We start from the raw sequence: 15,603 nt of genomic DNA, 5'->3' as shown, positions 1-15,603 counted from the left end.
TACTTATTCCCTTTGTGCAAATCGGAATGCCAAGGTGAATAGCTGGGCCACAGATTCTGGCTAATTATCTATCTCTTGAATGCAAGAAGCAATAAAAACTGCCTAATGCAGGACTAAAGCATTCCTTGCATAGCCTCTAACATCATAACATAACTGAGCTGCTGGTAACAAGCTAAGCAATGCCTTCCCAAAATGAGAAGTACATGTGCTTATGTGCTTATTCGCTCAATCAGCGCTCAATCAGGCTCGATATAGGAAAGGTGGAAAGGGTCCAAATGGCTTTCCCTTCCTTTTTAGGGTGGGTCCTGCTGACTATCATAGGATTCCTCTTAAGAGTGGCCAGGGTCAGAGGAAAAACTTTCAATGCTTCTTAGTGTTCTCTCCAGAAGCAGGCATTTTCTGTGCCTTTAATTTCAGGCTTTTCCCAGCAGTCTCTGTTCTGCCTATGTAAATTAACAAAAGCAGTGCTTATTCCTCACTTGCTCTAATGTCCTTCCTGTCCACAAAGCTCTGCCTAAGTATGCTTTTTTTCTTTTTCAGGGAAATTCTAAATGGTTTCTCTGTCCACTCTGTGGCAGTAGAATGCTGATTATGATGCCATGTTTTGTGGAATCACCAAGGTACAACTACAGAGGAATATATGAGTCTGAAGGACATGGAACTCTTAGCTAACACATCACAATATGTGATGCTTGCCAACCAAGCACTACATTCTGGTGCGCTGATGATCAGAACATTCTGCTCCTAAAGGAAAGAAAATACCGCTTGATTGAAAATAAAGTCTCTGTTTATATTAACGCTCTCTCTCTCCCTATATCTATCTATCTATCTATCTATCTATCTATCTATCTATCTATCTATCTATCTATCTATCTATCTATCTATCTATCTATCTATCTATCTATCTATCTATCTATCTATCTATCTATCTATCTATCTATCTATCTATCTATCTATCTATCTATCTATCTATCTATATATCTATCTATCTATCTATCTATATATCTATCTATCTATCTATCTATCTATCTATCTATCTATCTATCTATCTTTATATATGGATACATGCATACACCTACACATAGATATGCCATGCATTTCTTTGGATTTGTTTCAACCTCTTGCCATTTATTTGAGAATCCCTACTTTTCAAGTGACTGCAAATGAAGTAATCTCTGGCACGGTTTGGCTGATGCAAGGTAACCAAAACACAAGACAACTTTTAATAAAAATCATTGGTTTCTTTGTTAACGTGCACTGTCCAACATGGGACTTTCACACGTCAGGTAAATATGATAACCAATACACAACAGAAGCAGATGCAGATTGCTTATCAATGTCGTGATAGAACAGTTGTGATTTGAGTAGAAGAAGCGCCCCTGAATTGATACTTATTATATACAGCCTGTAAGATAGTCAAAAATGCATGCTAGGAGAGGAGATGCAAATATAAATGTATTAGAAAAATACATAAAGAGGAGTGATATGCTTTTATTCATGCAAGGCTAGAAAAAATCCCCATACTGTCGAAAGCATTCATACACCACCAAATGGAAATAAACAATTCTGACATTAAACGAAAAGGTGACGATGGATTTGTATCATCACCTTGAGAAGGATCATCTAGGAATTGAGCCCAAGCCTCAGCACTTAAAAACCAGAAACACTCCACTAAAATAAGAGGCCTGTTGGTGCCAACAATTCTCAAAGTTAATGCTTGTTCTGGTTGAGCATTGAACCGAATGCAGGGCTCTTTTGAAAGTGAGGTCTGTGAATCAACAGATACATCCACATGCCAATTATGTTATTGTTTTTAAGAGAATTCACTTTCTTGGAACGAGACTGCATGAACCCATCTTCAGGGCCTGGACAATTTCATGCAAAACGGCAACTCTCAACATTGCAGCCAAGACAATATAACTAGTGTTTCTGCCCGGTTTCGAACCGGGGACCTTTCGCATGTGAGGCGAACGTGATAACCACTACACTACAGAAACAGATACCTACAGGTGATTCTTCTGTGATGAAACTGCTCAAAACAGGTTATTCCAAGGGCATCTGGTTTTAGATTTCTTTCATGCAACCTGCCCGACAGCCCTATCTGAACGCTTGTATATGCCTTGCAAGTTCAGCATTTTTGCAAAATGCTTAAAGAGAAATGTTTCCTATTTGCTCAGGCAGGGCAAGGTTAAAAGCATGAGACTCTAGCAAATAATCATCCACTACTGCAAAGAGAAAATTAATATTGGCTTTGAAATGCATACTTCAAAAGAGCACCAATGAAAGGGCTCGTCCGGGATTTGAACCCGGGACCTCTCGCACCCTAAGCGAGAATCATACCCCTAGACCAACGAGCCGTTGAAAGACCCTCACCTCTGAAAAGGTAATACCAGCTCTAAGCCCGCAATGAAGATCATGCTGGGGTCTTTTTCATGCTTGGTCTGTGAATTCACAGGAAATTCAGTGTCAACTTACCCTTTCTCAAACGATAGCACTATCATTTGTAAGTGTCCCCTTTTATTTTGTCTCAGCATTGGACACGTCTTACAGGAAGTCAGCAGTTATTTATATATTTCTGCATTGGCTAGAGCCTAAAGAGAAAGAATAAAAAGCTGTTCATAACAACATAAGAAACACATTTTGCCTTTTCTCTCCAATACTGATTCTCTTTGTGCAAATCGGAATGCCAAGGTGAATAGCTGGGCCACAGATTCTGGCTAGTTATCTATCTCTTGAATGCAAGAAGCAATAAAAACTGCCTAATGCAGGACTAAAGCATTCCTTGCATAGCCTCTAACATCATAACATAACTGAGCTGCTGGTAACAAGCTAAGCAATGCATTCCCAAAATGAGAAGTACATGTGCTTATGTGCTTATCCGCTCAATCAGCGCTCGATCAGGCTCGATCAGGCGAGATATAGGAAAGGTGGAAAGGGTCCAAATGGCTGTCCCTTCCTTTTTAGGGTGGGTCCTGCTGACTATCATAGGATTCCTCTTAAGAGTGGCCAGGGTCAGAGGAAAAACTTTTAATGCTTCTTAGTGTTCTCTCCAGAAGCAGGCATTTTCTGTGCCTTTAATTTCAGGCTTTTCCCAGCAGTCTCTGTTCTGCCTATGTAAATTAACAAAAGCAGTGCTTATTCCTCACTTGCTCTAATGTCCTTCCTGTCCACAAAGCTCTGCCTAAGTATGCTTTTTTTCTTTTTCAGGGAAATTCTAAATGGTTTCTCTGTCCACTCTGTGGCAGTAGAATGCTGATTATGATGCCATGTTTTGTGGAATCACCAAGGTACAACTACAGAGGAATATATGAGTCTGAAGGACATGGAACTCTTAGCTAACACATCACAATATGTGATGCTTGCCAACCAAGCACTACATTCTGGTGCGCTGATGATCAGAACATTCTGCTCCTAAAGGAAAGAAAATACCGCTTGATTGAAAATAAAGTCTCTGTTTATATTAACGCTCTCTCTCTCCCTATATCTATCTATCTATCTATCTATCTATCTATCTATCTATCTATCTATCTATCTATCTATCTATCTATCTATCTATCTATCTATCTATCTATCTATCTATCTATCTATATCTCTATCTATCTATCTATCTATCTATCTATCTTTATATATGGATACATGCATACACCTACTCATAGATATGCCATGCATTTCTTTGGATTTGTTTCAACCTCTTGCCATTTATTTGAGAATCCCTACTTTTCAAGTGACTGCAAATGAAGTCATCTCTGGCACGTTTTGGCTGATGCAAGGTAACCAAAACACAAGACAACTTTTAATAAAAATCATTGGTTTCTTTGTTAACGTGCACTGTCAAACATGGGACTTTCACACGTCAGGTAAATATGATAACCAATACACAACAGAAGCAGATGCAGATTGCTTATCAATGTCGTGATAGAACAGTTGTGATTTGAGTAGTAGAAGCGCCCCTGAATTGATACTTATTATATACAGCCTGTAAGATAGTCAAAATGCATGCTAGGAGAGGAGATGCAAATATAAATGTATTAGAAAAATACATAAAGAGGAGTGATATGCTTTTATTCATGCAAGGCTAGAAAAAATCCCCATACTGTCGAAAGCATTCATACACCACCAAATGGAAATAAACAATTCTGACATTAAACGAAAAGGTGACGATGCATTTGTATCATCACCTTGAGAAGGATCATCTAGGAATTGAGCCCAAGCCTCAGCACTTAAAACCAGAAACACTCCACTAAAATAGGAGGCCTGTTGGTGCCAACAATTCTCAAAGTTAATGCTTGTTCTGGTTGAGCATTGAACCGAATGCAGGGCTCTTTTGAAAGTGAGGTTTGTGAATCAACAGATACATCCACATGCCAATTATGTTATTGTTTTTAAGAGAATTAACTTTCTTGGAACGAGACTGCATGAACCCATCTTCAGGGCCTGGACAATTTCATGCAAAACGGCAACTCTCAACATTGCAGCCAAGACAATATAACTAGTGTTTCTGCCCGGTTTCGAACCAGGGACCTTTCGCGTGTGAGGCGAACGTGATAACCACTACACTACAGAAACAGATACCTACAGGTGATTCTTCTGTGATGAAACTGCTCAAAACAGACTATTCCAAGGGCATCTGGTTTTAGATTTCTTTCATGCAACCTGCCCGACAGCCCTATCTGAACGCTTGTATATGCCTTGCAAGTTCAGCATTTTTGCAAAATGCTTAAAGAGAAATGTTTCCTATTTGCTCAGGCAGGGCAAGGTTAAAAGCATGAGACTCTAGCAAATAATCATCCACTACTGCAAAGAGAAAATTGATATTGGCTTTGAAATGCATACTTCAAAAGAGCACCAATGAAAGGGCTCGTCCGGGATTTGAACCCGGGACCTCTCGCACCCAAAGCGAGAATCATACCCCTAGACCAACGAGCCGTTGAAAGACCCTCACCTCTGAAAAGGTAATACCAGCTCTAAGCCCGCAATGAAGATCATGCTGGGGTCTTTTTCATGCTTGGTCTGTGAATTCACAGGAAATTCAGTGTCAACTTACCCTTTCTCAAACGATAGCACTATCATTTGTAAGTGTCCCCTTTTATTTTGTCTCAGCATTGGACACGTCTTACAGGAAGTCAGCAGTTATTTATATATTTCTGCATTGGCTAGAGCCTAAAGAGAAAGAATAAAAAGCTGTTCATAACAACATAAGAAACACATTTTGCCTTTTCTCTCCAATACTGATTCCCTTTGTGCAAATCGGAATGCCAAGGTGAATAGCTGGGCCACAGATTCTGGCTAGTTATCTATCTCTTGAATGCAAGAAGCAATAAAAACTGCCTAATGCAGGACTAAAGCATTCCTCGCATAGCCTCTAACATCATAACATAACTGAGCTGCTGGTAACAAGCTAAGCAATGCATTCCCAAAATGAGAAGTACATGTGCTTATGTGCTTATCCGCTCAATCAGCGCTCGATCAGGCTCGATCAGGCGAGATATAGGAAAGGTGGAAAGGGTCCAAATGGCTGTCCCTTCCTTTTTAGGGTGGGTCCTGCTGACTATCATAGGATTCCTCTTAAGAGTGGCCAGGGTCAGAGGAAAAACTTTCAATGCTTCTTAGTGTTCTCTCCAGAAGCAGGCATTTTCTGTGCCTTTAATTTCAGGCTTTTCCCAGCAGTCTCTGTTCTGCCTATGTAAATTAACAAAAGCAGTGCTTATTCCTCACTTGCTCTAATGTCCTTCCTGTCCACAAAGCTCTGCCTAAGTATGCTTTTTTTCTTTTTCAGGGAAATTCTAAATGGTTTCTCTGTCCACTCTGTGGCAGTAGAATGCTGATTATGATGCCATGTTTTGTGGAATCACCAAGGTACAACTACAGAGGAATATATGAGTCTGAAGGACATGGAACTCTTAGCTAACACATCACAATATGTGATGCTTGCCAACTAAGCACTACATTCTGGTGCGCTGATGATCAGAACATTCTGCTCCTAAAGGAAAGAAAATACCGCTTGATTGAAAATAAAGTCTCTGTTTATATTAACGCTCTCTCTCTCCCTATATCTATCTATCTATCTATCTATCTATCTATCTATCTATCTATCTATCTATCTATCTATCTATCTATCTATCTATCTATATCTCTATCTATCTATCTATCTATCTATCTATCTATCTATCTTTATATATGGATACATGCATACACCTACTCATAGATATGCCATGCATTTCTTTGGATTTGTTTCAACCTCTTGCCATTTATTTGAGAATCCCTACTTTTCAAGTGACTGCAAATGAAGTCATCTCTGGCACGTTTTGGCTGATGCAAGGTAACCAAAACACAAGACAACTTTTAATAAAAATCATTGGTTTCTTTGTTAACGTGCACTGTCAAACATGGGACTTTCACACGTCAGGTAAATATGATAACCAATACACAACAGAAGCAGATGCAGATTGCTTATCAATGTCGTGATAGAACAGTTGTGATTTGAGTAGTAGAAGCGCCCCTGAATTGATACTTATTATATACAGCCTGTAAGATAGTCAAAAATGCATGCTAGGAGAGGAGATGCAAATATAAATGTATTAGAAAAATACATAAAGAGGAGTGATATGCTTTTATTCATGCAAGGCTAGAAAAAATCCCCATACTGTCGAAAGCATTCATACACCACCAAATGGAAATAAACAATTCTGACATTAAACGAAAAGGTGACGATGCATTTGTATCATCACCTTGAGAAGGATCATCTAGGAATTGAGCCCAAGCCTCAGCACTTAAAACCAGAAACACTCCACTAAAATAGGAGGCCTGTTGGTGCCAACAATTCTCAAAGTTAATGCTTGTTCTGGTTGAGCATTGAACCGAATGCAGGGCTCTTTTGAAAGTGAGGTCTGTGAATCAACAGATACATCCACATGCCAATTATGTTATTGTTTTTAAGAGAATTCACTTTCTTGGAACGAGACTGCATGAACCCATCTTCAGGGCCTGGACAATTTCATGCAAAACGGCAACTCTCAACATTGCAGCCAAAACAATATAACTAGTGTTTCTGCCCGGTTTCGAACCGGGGACCTTTCGCGTGTGAGGCGAACGTGATAACCACTACACTACAGAAACAGATACCTACAGGTGATTCTTCTGTGATGAAACTGCTCAAAACAGACTATTCCAAGGGCATCTGGTTTTAGATTTCTTTCATGCAACCTGCCCGACAGCCCTATCTGAACGCTTGTATATGCCTTGCAAGTTCAGCATTTTTGCAAAATGCTTAAAGAGAAATGTTTCCTATATGCTCAGGCAGGGCAAGGTTAAAAGCATGAGACTCTAGCAAATAATCATCCACTACTGCAAAGAGAAAATTGATATTGGCTTTGAAATGCATACTTCAAAAGAGCACCAATGAAAGGGCTCGTCCGGCATTTGAACCCGGGACCTCTCGCACCCAAAGCGAGAATCATACCCCTAGACCAACGAGCCGTTGAAAGACCCTCACCTCTGAAAAGGTAATACCAGCTCTAAGCCCGCAATGAAGATCATGCTGGGGTCTTTTTCATGCTTGGTCTGTGAATTCACAGGAAATTCAGTGTCAACTTACCCTTTCTCAAACGATAGCACTATCATTTGTAAGTGTCCCCTTTTATTTTTTCTCAGCATTGGACAAGTCTTACAGGAAGTCAGCAGTTATTTATATATTTCTGCATTGGCTAGAGCCTAAAGAGAAAGAATAAAAAGCTGTTCATAACAACATAAGAAACACATTTTGCCTTTTCTCTCAAATACTTATTCCCTTTGTGCAAATCGGAATGCCAAGGTGAATAGCTGGGCCACAGATTCTGGCTAATTATCTATCTCTTGAATGCAAGAAGCAATAAAAACTGCCTAATGCAGGACTAAAGCATTCCTTGCATAGCCTCTAACATCATAACATAACTGAGCTGCTGGTAACAAGCTAAGCAATGCCTTCCCAAAATGAGAAGTACATGTGCTTATGTGCTTATTCGCTCAATCAGCGCTCAATCAGGCTCGATATAGGAAAGGTGGAAAGGGTCCAAATGGCTGTCCCTTCCTTTTTAGGGTGGGTCCTGCTGACTATCATAGGATTCCTCTTAAGAGTGGCCAGGGTCAGAGGAAAAACTTTTAATGCTTCTTAGTGTTCTCTCCAGAAGCAGGCATTTTCTGTGCCTTTAATTTCAGGCTTTTCCCAGCAGTCTCTGTTCTGCCTATGTAAATTAACAAAAGCAGTGCTTATTCCTCACTTGCTCTAATGTCCTTCCTGTCCACAAAGCTCTGCCTAAGTATGCTTTTTTTCTTTTTCAGGGAAATTCTAAATGGTTTCTCTGTCCACTCTGTGGCAGTAGAATGCTGATTATGATGCCATGTTTTGTGGAATCACCAAGGTACAACTACAGAGGAATATATGAGTCTGAAGGACATGGAACTCTTAGCTAACACATCACAATATGTGATGCTTGCCAACCAAGCACTACATTCTGGTGCGCTGATGATCAGAACATTCTGCTCCTAAAGGAAAGAAAATACCGCTTGATTGAAAATAAAGTCTCTGTTTATATTAACGCTCTCTCTCTCCCTATATCTATCTATCTATCTATCTATCTATCTATCTATCTATCTATCTATCTATCTATCTATCTATCTATCTATCTATCTATCTATCTATCTATCTATCTATCTATATCTCTATCTATCTATCTATCTATCTATCTATCTTTATATATGGATACATGCATACACCTACTCATAGATATGCCATGCATTTCTTTGGATTTGTTTCAACCTCTTGCCATTTATTTGAGAATCCCTACTTTTCAAGTGACTGCAAATGAAGTCATCTCTGGCACGTTTTGGCTGATGCAAGGTAACCAAAACACAAGACAACTTTTAATAAAAATCATTGGTTTCTTTGTTAACGTGCACTGTCAAACATGGGACTTTCACACGTCAGGTAAATATGATAACCAATACACAACAGAAGCAGATGCAGATTGCTTATCAATGTCGTGATAGAACAGTTGTGATTTGAGTAGTAGAAGCGCCCCTGAATTGATACTTATTATATACAGCCTGTAAGATAGTCAAAATGCATGCTAGGAGAGGAGATGCAAATATAAATGTATTAGAAAAATACATAAAGAGGAGTGATATGCTTTTATTCATGCAAGGCTAGAAAAAATCCCCATACTGTCGAAAGCATTCATACACCACCAAATGGAAATAAACAATTCTGACATTAAACGAAAAGGTGACGATGCATTTGTATCATCACCTTGAGAAGGATCATCTAGGAATTGAGCCCAAGCCTCAGCACTTAAAACCAGAAACACTCCACTAAAATAGGAGGCCTGTTGGTGCCAACAATTCTCAAAGTTAATGCTTGTTCTGGTTGAGCATTGAACCGAATGCAGGGCTCTTTTGAAAGTGAGGTTTGTGAATCAACAGATACATCCACATGCCAATTATGTTATTGTTTTTAAGAGAATTAACTTTCTTGGAACGAGACTGCATGAACCCATCTTCAGGGCCTGGACAATTTCATGCAAAACGGCAACTCTCAACATTGCAGCCAAGACAATATAACTAGTGTTTCTGCCCGGTTTCGAACCAGGGACCTTTCGCGTGTGAGGCGAACGTGATAACCACTACACTACAGAAACAGATACCTACAGGTGATTCTTCTGTGATGAAACTGCTCAAAACAGACTATTCCAAGGGCATCTGGTTTTAGATTTCTTTCATGCAACCTGCCCGACAGCCCTATCTGAACGCTTGTATATGCCTTGCAAGTTCAGCATTTTTGCAAAATGCTTAAAGAGAAATGTTTCCTATTTGCTCAGGCAGGGCAAGGTTAAAAGCATGAGACTCTAGCAAATAATCATCCACTACTGCAAAGAGAAAATTGATATTGGCTTTGAAATGCATACTTCAAAAGAGCACCAATGAAAGGGCTCGTCCGGGATTTGAACCCGGGACCTCTCGCACCCAAAGCGAGAATCATACCCCTAGACCAACGAGCCGTTGAAAGACCCTCACCTCTGAAAAGGTAATACCAGCTCTAAGCCCGCAATGAAGATCATGCTGGGGTCTTTTTCATGCTTGGTCTGTGAATTCACAGGAAATTCAGTGTCAACTTACCCTTTCTCAAACGATAGCACTATCATTTGTAAGTGTCCCCTTTTATTTTGTCTCAGCATTGGACACGTCTTACAGGAAGTCAGCAGTTATTTATATATTTCTGCATTGGCTAGAGCCTAAAGAGAAAGAATAAAAAGCTGTTCATAACAACATAAGAAACACATTTTGCCTTTTCTCTCCAATACTGATTCCCTTTGTGCAAATCGGAATGCCAAGGTGAATAGCTGGGCCACAGATTCTGGCTAGTTATCTATCTCTTGAATGCAAGAAGCAATAAAAACTGCCTAATGCAGGACTAAAGCATTCCTCGCATAGCCTCTAACATCATAACATAACTGAGCTGCTGGTAACAAGCTAAGCAATGCATTCCCAAAATGAGAAGTACATGTGCTTATGTGCTTATCCGCTCAATCAGCGCTCGATCAGGCTCGATCAGGCGAGATATAGGAAAGGTGGAAAGGGTCCAAATGGCTGTCCCTTCCTTTTTAGGGTGGGTCCTGCTGACTATCATAGGATTCCTCTTAAGAGTGGCCAGGGTCAGAGGAAAAACTTTCAATGCTTCTTAGTGTTCTCTCCAGAAGCAGGCATTTTCTGTGCCTTTAATTTCAGGCTTTTCCCAGCAGTCTCTGTTCTGCCTATGTAAATTAACAAAAGCAGTGCTTATTCCTCACTTGCTCTAATGTCCTTCCTGTCCACAAAGCTCTGCCTAAGTATGCTTTTTTTCTTTTTCAGGGAAATTCTAAATGGTTTCTCTGTCCACTCTGTGGCAGTAGAATGCTGATTATGATGCCATGTTTTGTGGAATCACCAAGGTACAACTACAGAGGAATATATGAGTCTGAAGGACATGGAACTCTTAGCTAACACATCACAATATGTGATGCTTGCCAACTAAGCACTACATTCTGGTGCGCTGATGATCAGAACATTCTGCTCCTAAAGGAAAGAAAATACCGCTTGATTGAAAATAAAGTCTCTGTTTATATTAACGCTCTCTCTCTCCCTATATCTATCTATCTATCTATCTATCTATCTATCTATCTATCTATCTATCTATCTATCTATCTATCTATCTATCTATCTATCTATCTATCTATCTATCTATCTATCTATCTATATCTCTATCTATCTATCTATCTATCTATCTATCTATCTATCTATCTTTATATATGGATACATGCATACACCTACTCATAGATATGCCATGCATTTCTTTGGATTTGTTTCAACCTCTTGCCATTTATTTGAGAATCCCTACTTTTCAAGTGACTGCAAATGAAGTCATCTCTGGCACGTTTTGGCTGATGCAAGGTAACCAAAACACAAGACAACTTTTAATAAAAATCATTGGTTTCTTTGTTAACGTGCACTGTCAAACATGGGACTTTCACACGTCAGGTAAATATGATAACCAATACACAACAGAAGCAGATGCAGATTGCTTATCAATGTCGTGATAGAACAGTTGTGATTTGAGTAGTAGAAGCGCCCCTGAATTGATACTTATTATATACAGCCTGTAAGATAGTCAAAAATGCATGCTAGGAGAGGAGATGCAAATATAAATGTATTAGAAAAATACATAAAGAGGAGTGATATGCTTTTATTCATGCAAGGCTAGAAAAAATCCCCATACTGTCGAAAGCATTCATACACCACCAAATGGAAATAAACAATTCTGACATTAAACGAAAAGGTGACGATGCATTTGTATCATCACCTTGAGAAGGATCATCTAGGAATTGAGCCCAAGCCTCAGCACTTAAAACCAGAAACACTCCACTAAAATAGGAGGCCTGTTGGTGCCAACAATTCTCAAAGTTAATGCTTGTTCTGGTTGAGCATTGAACCGAATGCAGGGCTCTTTTGAAAGTGAGGTCTGTGAATCAACAGATACATCCACATGCCAATTATGTTATTGTTTTTAAGAGAATTCACTTTCTTGGAACGAGACTGCATGAACCCATCTTCAGGGCCTGGACAATTTCATGCAAAACGGCAACTCTCAACATTGCAGCCAAAACAATATAACTAGTGTTTCTGCCCGGTTTCGAACCGGGGACCTTTCGCGTGTGAGGCAAACGTGATAACCACTACACTACAGAAACAGATACCTACAGGTGATTCTTCTGTGATGAAACTGCTCAAAACAGACTATTCCAAGGGCATCTGGTTTTAGATTTCTTTCATGCAACCTGCCCGACAGCCCTATCTGAACGCTTGTATATGCCTTGCAAGTTCAGCATTTTTGCAAAATGCTTAAAGAGAAATGTTTCCTATTTGCTCAGGCAGGGCAAGGTTAAAAGCATGAGACTCTAGCAAATAATCATCCACTACTGCAAAGAGAAAATTGATATTGGCTTTGAAATGCATACTTCAAAAGAGCACCAATGAAAGGGCTCGTCCGGGATTTGAACCCGGGACCTCTCGCACCCAAAGCGAGAATCATACCCCTAGACCAACGAGCCGTTGAAAGACCCTCACCTCTGAAAAGGTAATACCAGCTCTAAGCCCGCAATGAAGATCATGCTGGGGTCTTTTTCATGCTTGGTCTGTGAATTCACAGGAAATTCAGTGTCAACTTACCCTTTCTCAAACGATAGCACTATCATTTGTAAGTGTCCCCTTTTATTTTTTCTCAGCATTGGACAAGTCTTACAGGAAGTCAGCAGTTATTTATATATTTCTGCATTGGCTAGAGCCTAAAGAGAAAGAATAAAAAGCTGTTCATAACAACATAAGAAACACATTTTGCCTTTTCTCTCAAATACTTATTCCCTTTGTGCAAATCGGAATGCCAAGGTGAATAGCTGGGCCACAGATTCTGGCTAATTATCTATCTCTTGAATGCAAGAAGCAATAAAAACTGCCTAATGCAGGACTAAAGCATTCCTTGCATAGCCTCTAACATCATAACATAACTGAGCTGCTGGTAACAAGCTAAGCAATGCCTTCCCAAAATGAGAAGTACATGTGCTTATGTGCTTATTCGCTCAATCAGCGCTCAATCAGGCTCGATATAGGAAAGGTGGAAAGGGTCCAAATGGCTTTCCCTTCCTTTTTAGGGTGGGTCCTGCTGACTATCATAGGATTCCTCTTAAGAGTGGCCAGGGTCAGAGGAAAAACTTTCAATGCTTCTTAGTGTTCTCTCCAGAAGCAGGCATTTTCTGTGCCTTTAATTTCAGGCTTTTCCCAGCAGTCTCTGTTCTGCCTATGTAAATTAACAAAAGCAGTGCTTATTCCTCACTTGCTCTAATGTCCTTCCTGTCCACAAAGCTCTGCCTAAGTATGCTTTTTTTCTTTTTCAGGGAAATTCTAAATGGTTTCTCTGTCCACTCTGTGGCAGTAGAATGCTGATTATGATGCCATGTTTTGTGGAATCACCAAGGTACAACTACAGAGGAATATATGAGTCTGAAGGACATGGAACTCTTAGCTAACACATCACAATATGTGATGCTTGCCAACCAAGCACTACATTCTGGTGCGCTGATGATCAGAACATTCTGCTCCTAAAGGAAAGAAAATACCGCTTGATTGAAAATAAAGTCTCTGTTTATATTAACGCTCTCTCTCTCCCTATATCTATCTATCTATCTATCTATCTATCTATCTATCTATCTATCTATCTATCTATCTATCTATCTATCTATCTATCTATCTATCTATCTATCTATCTATCTATCTATCTATATATCTATCTATCTATCTATCTATCTATCTATCTATCTATCTATCTTTATATATGGATACATGCATACACCTACACATAGATATGCCATGCATTTCTTTGGATTTGTTTCAACCTCTTGCCATTTATTTGAGAATCCCTACTTTTCAAGTGACTGCAAATGAAGTAATCTCTGGCACGGTTTGGCTGATGCAAGGTAACCAAAACACAAGACAACTTTTAATAAAAATCATTGGTTTCTTTGTTAACGTGCACTGTCCAACATGGGACTTTCACACGTCAGGTAAATATGATAACCAATACATAACAGAAGCAGATGCAGATTGCTTATCAATGTCGTGATAGAACAGTTGTGATTTGAGTAGAAGAAGCGCCCCTGAATTGATACTTATTATATACAGCCTGTAAGATAGTCAAAAATGCATGCTAGGAGAGGAGATGCAAATATAAATGTATTAGAAAAATACATAAAGAGGAGTGATATGCTTTTATTCATGCAAGGCTAGAAAAAATCCCCATACTGTCGAAAGCATTCATACACCACCAAATGGAAATAAACAATTCTGACATTAAACAAAAAGGTGACGATGGATTTGTATCATCACCTTGAGAAGGATCATCTAGGAATTGAGCCCAAGCCTCAGCACTTAAAAACCAGAAACACTCCACTAAAATAAGAGGCCTGTTGGTGCCAACAATTCTCAAAGTTAATGCTTGTTCTGGTTGAGCATTGAACCGAATGCAGGGCTCTTTTGAAAGTGAGGTCTGTGAATCAACAGATACATCCACATGCCAATTATGTTATTGTTTTTAAGAGAATTCACTTTCTTGGAACGAGACTGCATGAACCCATCTTCAGGGCCTGGACAATTTCATGCAAAACGGCAACTCTCAACATTGCAGCCAAGACAATATAACTAGTGTTTCTGCCCGGTTTCGAACCGGGGACCTTTCGCATGTGAGGCGAACGTGATAACCACTACACTACAGAAACAGATACCTACAGGTGATTCTTCTGTGATGAAACTGCTCAAAACAGGTTATTCCAAGGGCATCTGGTTTTAGATTTCTTTCATGCAACCTGCCCGACAGCCCTATCTGAACGCTTGTATATGCCTTGCAAGTTCAGCATTTTTGCAAAATGCTTAAAGAGAAATGTTTCCTATTTGCTCAGGCAGGGCAAGGTTAAAAGCATGAGACTCTAGCAAATAATCATCCACTACTGCAAAGAGAAAATTAATATTGGCTTTGAAATGCATACTTCAAAAGAGCACCAATGAAAGGGCTCGTCCGGGATTTGAACCCGGGACCTCTCGCACCCTAAGCGAGAATCATACCCCTAGACCAACGAGCCGTTGAAATACCCTCACCTCTGAAAAGGTAATACCAGCTCTAAGCCCGCAATGAAGATCATGCTGGGGTCTTTTTCATGCTTGGTCTGTGAATTCACAGGAAATTCAGTGTCAACTTACCCTTTCTCAAACGATAGCACTATCATTTGTAAGTGTCCCCTTTTATTTTGTCTCAGCATTGGACACGTCTTACAGGAAGTCAGCAGTTATTTATATATTTCTGCATTGGCTAGAGCCTAAAGAGATAGAATAAAAAGCTGTTCATAACAACATAAGAAACACATTTTGCCTTTTCTCTCCAATACTGATTCCCTTTGTGCAAATCGGAATGCCAAGGTGAATAGCTGGGCCACAGATTCTGGCTAGTTATCTATCTCTTGAATGCAAGAAGCAATAAAAACTGCCTAATGC

The 15,603-nt window shown here is 39.6% G+C and overlaps 12 non-coding genes across 12 annotated transcripts; all 12 read right to left on the bottom strand.

The window, feature by feature from the left end:
• Positions 1-1,924: 1,924 nt before the first annotated feature.
• TRNAV-CAC (transfer RNA valine (anticodon CAC)) lies at positions 1,925-1,997 on the bottom strand. Its single transcript has one exon. It is a non-coding gene; the product is annotated as a tRNA-Val (tRNA).
• Positions 1,998-2,285: 288 nt separating this feature from the next.
• TRNAP-AGG (transfer RNA proline (anticodon AGG)) lies at positions 2,286-2,357 on the bottom strand. Its single transcript has one exon. It is a non-coding gene; the product is annotated as a tRNA-Pro (tRNA).
• Positions 2,358-4,493: 2,136 nt separating this feature from the next.
• TRNAV-CAC (transfer RNA valine (anticodon CAC)) lies at positions 4,494-4,566 on the bottom strand. The gene has a single exon. It is a non-coding gene; the product is annotated as a tRNA-Val (tRNA).
• Positions 4,567-4,854: 288 nt separating this feature from the next.
• On the bottom strand, positions 4,855-4,926 carry TRNAP-UGG (transfer RNA proline (anticodon UGG)). Its single transcript has one exon. It is a non-coding gene; the product is annotated as a tRNA-Pro (tRNA).
• Positions 4,927-7,043: 2,117 nt separating this feature from the next.
• TRNAV-CAC (transfer RNA valine (anticodon CAC)) lies at positions 7,044-7,116 on the bottom strand. Its single transcript has one exon. It is a non-coding gene; the product is annotated as a tRNA-Val (tRNA).
• A 288-nt stretch (positions 7,117-7,404) lies between these two features.
• On the bottom strand, positions 7,405-7,476 carry TRNAP-UGG (transfer RNA proline (anticodon UGG)). Its single transcript has one exon. It is a non-coding gene; the product is annotated as a tRNA-Pro (tRNA).
• A 2,122-nt stretch (positions 7,477-9,598) lies between these two features.
• On the bottom strand, positions 9,599-9,671 carry TRNAV-CAC (transfer RNA valine (anticodon CAC)). The gene has a single exon. It is a non-coding gene; the product is annotated as a tRNA-Val (tRNA).
• Positions 9,672-9,959: 288 nt separating this feature from the next.
• On the bottom strand, positions 9,960-10,031 carry TRNAP-UGG (transfer RNA proline (anticodon UGG)). Its single transcript has one exon. It is a non-coding gene; the product is annotated as a tRNA-Pro (tRNA).
• Positions 10,032-12,184: 2,153 nt separating this feature from the next.
• TRNAV-CAC (transfer RNA valine (anticodon CAC)) lies at positions 12,185-12,257 on the bottom strand. The gene has a single exon. It is a non-coding gene; the product is annotated as a tRNA-Val (tRNA).
• Positions 12,258-12,545: 288 nt separating this feature from the next.
• Positions 12,546-12,617, bottom strand: TRNAP-UGG (transfer RNA proline (anticodon UGG)). Its single transcript has one exon. It is a non-coding gene; the product is annotated as a tRNA-Pro (tRNA).
• A 2,144-nt stretch (positions 12,618-14,761) lies between these two features.
• TRNAV-CAC (transfer RNA valine (anticodon CAC)) lies at positions 14,762-14,834 on the bottom strand. The gene has a single exon. It is a non-coding gene; the product is annotated as a tRNA-Val (tRNA).
• Positions 14,835-15,122: 288 nt separating this feature from the next.
• Positions 15,123-15,194, bottom strand: TRNAP-AGG (transfer RNA proline (anticodon AGG)). Its single transcript has one exon. It is a non-coding gene; the product is annotated as a tRNA-Pro (tRNA).
• Between the last annotated feature and the right edge of the window lie 409 nt (positions 15,195-15,603).

This window comes from Lissotriton helveticus, chromosome 8, assembly GCF_964261635.1.
Source record: "Lissotriton helveticus chromosome 8, aLisHel1.1, whole genome shotgun sequence".
Classification (NCBI taxonomy): Eukaryota; Metazoa; Chordata; class Amphibia; order Caudata; family Salamandridae; genus Lissotriton; species Lissotriton helveticus.
The sequence above is the reverse complement of the archived record's forward strand: the minus strand, read 5'-3'. Positions and strand labels throughout refer to the sequence as shown.